The sequence below is a fragment of the Primulina tabacum genome, chromosome 9 (assembly GCF_025594145.1).
Source record: "Primulina tabacum isolate GXHZ01 chromosome 9, ASM2559414v2, whole genome shotgun sequence".
In the NCBI taxonomy this organism is placed as follows: Eukaryota; Viridiplantae; Streptophyta; class Magnoliopsida; order Lamiales; family Gesneriaceae; genus Primulina; species Primulina tabacum.
In genome coordinates, this window is record NC_134558.1 from 17310441 (window position 1) to 17317032 (window position 6592).

The 6592-nt window shown below is 36.4% G+C and overlaps 1 non-coding gene across 1 annotated transcript; it reads right to left on the reverse strand.

The window, feature by feature from the left end:
- Positions 1–6173: 6173 nt before the first annotated feature.
- LOC142504664 (small nucleolar RNA R71) lies at positions 6174–6284 on the reverse strand. The gene has a single exon (XR_012804289.1). It is a non-coding gene; the product is annotated as a small nucleolar RNA R71 (small nucleolar RNA).
- Positions 6285–6592: the final 308 nt, after the last annotated feature.

Sequence of the window (6592 nt, forward strand, 5' to 3'; positions counted from 1 at the left end):
ACACACATACATGCCTATGCACACACACACACACTTCATTTTCACTTCCACTTCATTTCTTTGAGTAAGAGGCTAGGGTTCTTGGAGAGTTCAGCAACCGCCCCTCTTCTGTAATTTTCCAGCAAGTTTTAGTTCATTTTCTTCAAGAAATCGAGCCACAAATCTTTCCGGATCAACCCTCGCATCCTTCCCGCTTCGGTGTCGTTGTTTCGGTAACTTTAAATATTAAAGGCATGTATATTCTTTCCCTTTTTGCATCGATCTTGTCATAGTAATTATTTTGATGTGTAGTGTATGGAAAACATGTATATGTTATGCAAAAGTTTGAGCAAAAATGGGTGGATCGCTTTTGAAAGGATTTTTGGATCTCAAAACACGAATTTGTTGTCATTTTAAATACCTGAAACTTTTTGGTCGATTTTTTGGTAAAACTTTCAACATATAAACATATTAGTTTTTGATATCTTCGATTTGACAGTAAATTCGTAATTTTTAGATAAGAAATGAGTGAGTTATGATCGTTTTCGTGCGACTGCTCAAACTGCACTTTTCTGAAAATGTGTTTTTAATGTGTTCTTGAAGTTTTGGTTGCAGGCTTCATTGGGATCTCCTGAATCCTTGCTGTTGTTGTTAGGGCAGCATGTCCAGAATGTTCCAACGAAGCCCTCGACGTTTTTAAGTATGTTTGACGTGCAAAAGAAAATATTTTATGTTTTTGAGGTATGCTAAATGTTTTGTGGCCAATTATGAACGGGTTTTGAAGCCGGGGGAACGTGTCCGGGAACCTCTCCAACTATGAACGGGTTTGGAAGTCGGTGAACGTGGCCGAGGACCTCTCCACCCCTGTAAATCATGCCCGGGTTTAGATCAGGATTGGAAAGCGATAAAGCATGGCCAGGGACCAATCCACCCGGTAAAGCATGACCGGGGATCTCATGTATATGTCAGTGGATTTTCCCTGTCAGCCCAGTACTGTGGTTAAGTCTGATCAGACACATTTATGTATGGGTCACTTGCTTTGAAACATATCACTACGCAAAATGATGAATTTATGCATGTTCCAGTATGAATGATGCAAGTATATTTATGAAAAGTTTTAATGATGATGGCACATTTACGTTTATGTTATTACGTTCAAGTTTCAAGTATTTACGCTCTACTTTAAAGATGCATGTGGTTTTATTACGTATTACTTGTTATCTCCAGTTTATACATGTTGAGTCTTTAGACTCACTAGACTTGATCAATGCAGGTGAGAACGAGTATGAGGAGATGAGGGGTGGGAACAATGAGCCAGATCGGTCTGTGCAGGAGGCTAAACCCTAGGACCGCCCATGTTTTTAAGAATATTTTTATGCATGTTGTTTCAAATACTCTGATTTCACGTTATTGTTTATGAGATTTTAAACAAGTATTTTTAGCAAACTTTATTTGGGATATTTTTGTTGCAACTATTTTGGATGAACAGTGTATTTTTATCGAAATTTGAAGATTTATCTCTTATTTAAGAAAATTTTTATTTTTCCGTAAATTTCAAGTAGTTCAAAATTACGGTACGTTACAGTTGGTATCAGAGTGGTATTCTTGTAAAGGGTTATGCCTACTGCCAGTTGCGAGAAGCTCAGAAGCCACACCTCAAGTCTGTAAGTTTTTAAAGTTTTAAACTCATTCATGTAATATGTATCCAGTCATGATTTCAGCACGTGCATGTTTAAGTTCAAATTACGTGCATCTTATGATATTGATATGATGTTCATGCATATTGGGTTTATGTGTTGGGTAAATATTGGATAAGTATGCCTCCCAGACGTAGGATTGTGCCTGAAGCAGGCGATGAGAATAGGGAAGCCCAGAATGGGGAGAGGGTCACTCCTCCTCGTCCACCCACAAATATGCAGGCTCAGATTCTTGCAGGGATGATCCAGTTCTTCGCACAGTTTGCGGGGAACTAGACTGCAGTAGACACAGGGGCGAGGCCCAGACCGGAGGTAGTCTATGAGAGGTTTAAGAGGATGGATCCGAAGGAGTTCTCGGGGACTACTAACCCGATGATATCGGAAGGATGGATTAAGTCCATCGAGGAAATATTTGCATTTATGGAGTTACAGGATGCAGAGAGGGTTAGACGCCCCACGTTCTTGTTAACTGGAGACGCCAGGATTTGGTGGGAAAGCGCATCAGTGTCAGTGAACTTACAAACACTGACGTGGAATGGGTTCAAGGAGGTTTTCTACTCCAAATACTTCACTGAAGAAGTACGCTCCCGCCTGACCAGGGAGTTCATGTCGCTGTAAAAGGGAGACAGCAGCGTGGTAGACTTCGTTAGGAAGTTTGAGAGAGGGTGTCATTTTGTGCCCCTGATTGCAAATGATGCTCGGGAGAAGCTGAGGCATTTTATGGATGGGTGTCGGCCAATCTTGCGCCGTGATGTTCGAGTTGCTGGTCCTACGACTTATGCAGTTGCCGTGTCGAGAACTTTTGCGGCAGAGCAGGACCAGAGGGACATTGAGGTCGATAGGCAGGGCAAGAGGCCCTATCAGGCGCCTCAGCAGCAGCAGCAGCAGCGACCTCAGTTTAAGAGGCCTTTCCCAGGACAGCAGGGGAAGAGACCATTTTAGGGACCGCCGAAAGGCAAGGGTCCTAGTCCTCCACCGAAGGCTCCTTCTGAGACCCGGTTAGCACCCAGTGTGCCCGAAGTGCAACCGCCAGCATCTTGGGCAATGTTTATATGGATCAAGCAAATGTTTCAAATGCGGAGCAAGTGACCACATGTTAAAGGATTGCCCACAGTGGAGTCAGCCGACCCAAGGAAGAGTGTTTGTCATGCAAGCAGAGGAGACGAACTCAGATACGACCCTGTTGACTGGTAACTCATTTAATTAAGCACCATATTATTTCTACATGCATGTTTTGAATTTGATTTTGGGATTATTAGTGCGTAGTTAGTATTTTGGTGATTGGGTGTAAATATTTCTACTGTGCTTGAGGTTAAGATTAGAATTTTTGGGATATAAGTTTTTGTGTTGTGCCAACGTCTCTCAGAAAATATTTTCATAAAGAGAGTAGCCACGAATAGATTCAGCGGTCACTCACTATTTTATTTCGGAGACGTTCCCTAATCATCTGGACGTCAAGTCTATTGGACTCGATGTGAGTTATTCAGTGACAGTCCCATTAGGGGAAGAATTATCATCTACTAGTGTGGTCAGAGACATCGATCTCGAGCTGCAAGGCCATCTAGTGTATGCCGATCTAATCGTGTTGCCGATGCCAGAATTTGATATTATCTTGGGAATGGACTGGCTGACGAAGAACAGTTCTTATTGATTTCCAGAAAAGGTCAGTGTTGGTAAGATCTTTAGGCATGGAGCAGTTTCTCTTTGATCTAGATAGATGGAGAAGTTTCCCTCGCATGATCTCCTGCATGCAAGCACGAAGACTTATTCACAAGGGGTGTCAGGCTTTCTTGGCCAGTATTATTTCTGCACCTGACGTACCCACTTCGTCGATATCTGATGTGCCAGTGGTCAGAGATTTTCCTGACGTTTTTCCAGATGACGTCATAGGCCTTCCACCAGAGAGAGAGGTGGAGTTCGCTATTGATCTTGTGCCAGGCATTGTGCCAATTTCTAAGGCACCGTACCGACTAGATCCAGCATAGATGTTAGAGCTCAAACAGCAGATTCAGGAGCTTCTTGACAAGGAATTCATTCGCCCTAGTTTCTCACCATGGGGCGCACCAGTACTCTTCGTAAAGAAAAAAATGGGAGCATGAGGTTATGTATCGATTACTGAGAACTGAACAAGGTAACGATCAAGAATAAATAACCACTTCCAAGGATCGAGGATTTGTTTGATCAGTTGCAGGGAGCTACAGTGTTCTATAAGATAGACATTCGATCAGGGTATCATCAGCTGAAGGTAAAACATACAGATGTTCATAAGACAGCTGATGAAACTTAAAATTAATAATTTATTATATGTTAAAACCTGTATTTTAAAATTTAAGTTTCATAAAATTATAAAATTATGTTATTTTAGTATTGTTTGTTTATATTTAATTGTCTTACTAAATATGTTTTATTTTCAGGTTTTCTACGTGTTGGTAAAATAATGATAACTCAAGCTAGAAAATTCAAATGGAGGTGACTCAAACATGTTTGGAATCTTTGAGAAATTATCTACAACTTTGCAGAAGACATGATTGCCTAAAAAGTTCTTAAGATGATCAAATTGTGCAAATATCAAAAGGAGGACAAATTTACTTTTACTATGACCAGCATATAGTAAAAAAATCATAACTATTTCAATATTTAACCAAATGAGGTGAACCAAGTGGCCAAATTCATCTACAGACAATTCCCCACATGTTTGCTGTTTTGAGCAGAGTCAAATTCGGTGATTAAAGTCGTGGAACAAAGCATTGAAAGAAGGGACATGGAATTGAACTTGGAGGAGACAAAGAATACTATTGCAACTTCATGGCATTAATTAAAATTTTGACCATTTCTCTCATTTGGCCTATAAATAGAGACCTTGTGCTAGCTTGAGAATCATTCTATCTCATTGTAAAATATAGTGTGAGTGTATCAAAGTTCTAAGTTCCAATATATTTTCTTTCATGTTCTCAACTATGAGTGATATTTTAGTGTTGATCAAAAGTAAGCTTATGGCAAGCTAAATCTATTATGTCAAGGTGAAGAGGATGCATTCTTGGTGAAGTAAGATTGTTTATATTTGTATATTATTTCTTTATTTCTTTTCATTTAGCTTACTTATTTTTATTGTAGGTATAAAAATGAATTATTTGTTGTTATCAATTTACATCAAATGCTTGATACCATTAAAGTGGTTATCTTGATTTGTTGTTTAATTTTGATACAATAAATATTTCATCACTTATTATTATATATATATATATATATATATTATATAATAATATCATAATATTTCATTTAGACGATAGCGTGGCTCTGCCGGTTGTTCTAAATGAAATATTATGATTTAATACTAACATCTAACAATCTAACATTTACTTTATCGCAACTAACTTTTATTTTTCGCATATAACTTTTACTTTCTCGCAACTAACATTTACTTTATCGCAACTAACTTTTACTTTACCGCAACTAACTTATTAAATCAATATATTTCATTTAGGCAATAGCGTGGCTCTGCCGGTTGTTCTAAATGAAATATAATGATTTAATTTAACATTTACTTTATACAATTATTTATTTATATATTCATAATTATAATCATAGGTACCATATATAAAATATCGGTTATTTCGATATTTTCTATAGTGGGAACTATATTATATTATGCGTGTGTTTAATTTTTTTGAACCATTATTTATGGTGGTTTCTTTTGTTTTACTTTTAGTTAAACAATATTACATAAACCAAGAATAAATCCTCAAGCCTTGACAAAATTTATAATTTGTAAACTTCATTCTTGCATTTGGTAATCTATAAATTAATAAATTTAAACTCAAAATAACCTCTCTGTGGATCGATCTCGTACTTACGAAATATATTACTTGCAGACAACCTACACTTGGGTGAATTATTATTTAAGTAGTAGCAAGTTTTTGGCGCCGTTGCCGGGGAGGTATAAATTAAGTTTATATTTGTTAATTATGTTTTATTTATAAATATTGTGTTTTTTTTTTTTTTTTGTATGAGTATTTGTCGAAAAAAAAGTGTTAGACTTATTCGTGTAATCTGAAAATAATTTAAACATGGATGATAATTCAAATAATCAAGATGATGATAATAATAATAATAATAATAATAATAATAATCAAGAACATGATCAATTAAGAACACTTAGGCACCATATGAACCCTATTAGAACTAGTGCCCCATCTTGTTTAGTTTTTCCTCCTGATGCATCTAATTTCAACTTCAAACCTCAAATTATTCAATTTTTACCAAATTTTCATGGCTTAGATTCTGAAAATCCATATTTGCATCTAAGAGAATTTGAGGAAGTTTGTAACACTTATAATGATCAAAATTGTAGCATGGATATAGTTCGATTAAAGCTTTTCCCTTTTTCTTTAAAAGATAAAGCTAAAACATGGCTACAAAATTTAAGATCAAGTTCAATAAGATCATGGGAAAAATGCAACAACAATTTCTCAAAAAGTTTTTCCCTTCCCATAAAACAAACTCTTTTAAAAGACAAATTACAACTTTTTCTCAAAAACAAGGAGAAACGTTTTATCAATGTTGGGATAGATATAAAGAATTACTTAATACATGCCCACATCATGGTTTTGAAACATGGAGAATAGTTTCTCACTTTTATGAAGGTCTAACACCTAAAGATAGGCAAATGATAGAATTCATGTGTAATGGAACTTTTGAAGATAAAAACTCAAATGAAGCTATGAAATATTTGGATTCATTAGCAGAAAATGCTCAAAATTGGGATAATATAGGCACAATAGAACCACCAACAACTAAAAACAATAATTCAACAAATGGGGGTGGTATCTATAATCTTAAAGATGATATAGATATTCAAGCTAAACTTGCATCTTTAGCAAGAAAAATTGAGTCATTAGAAATGAAAAAGAGTGGTC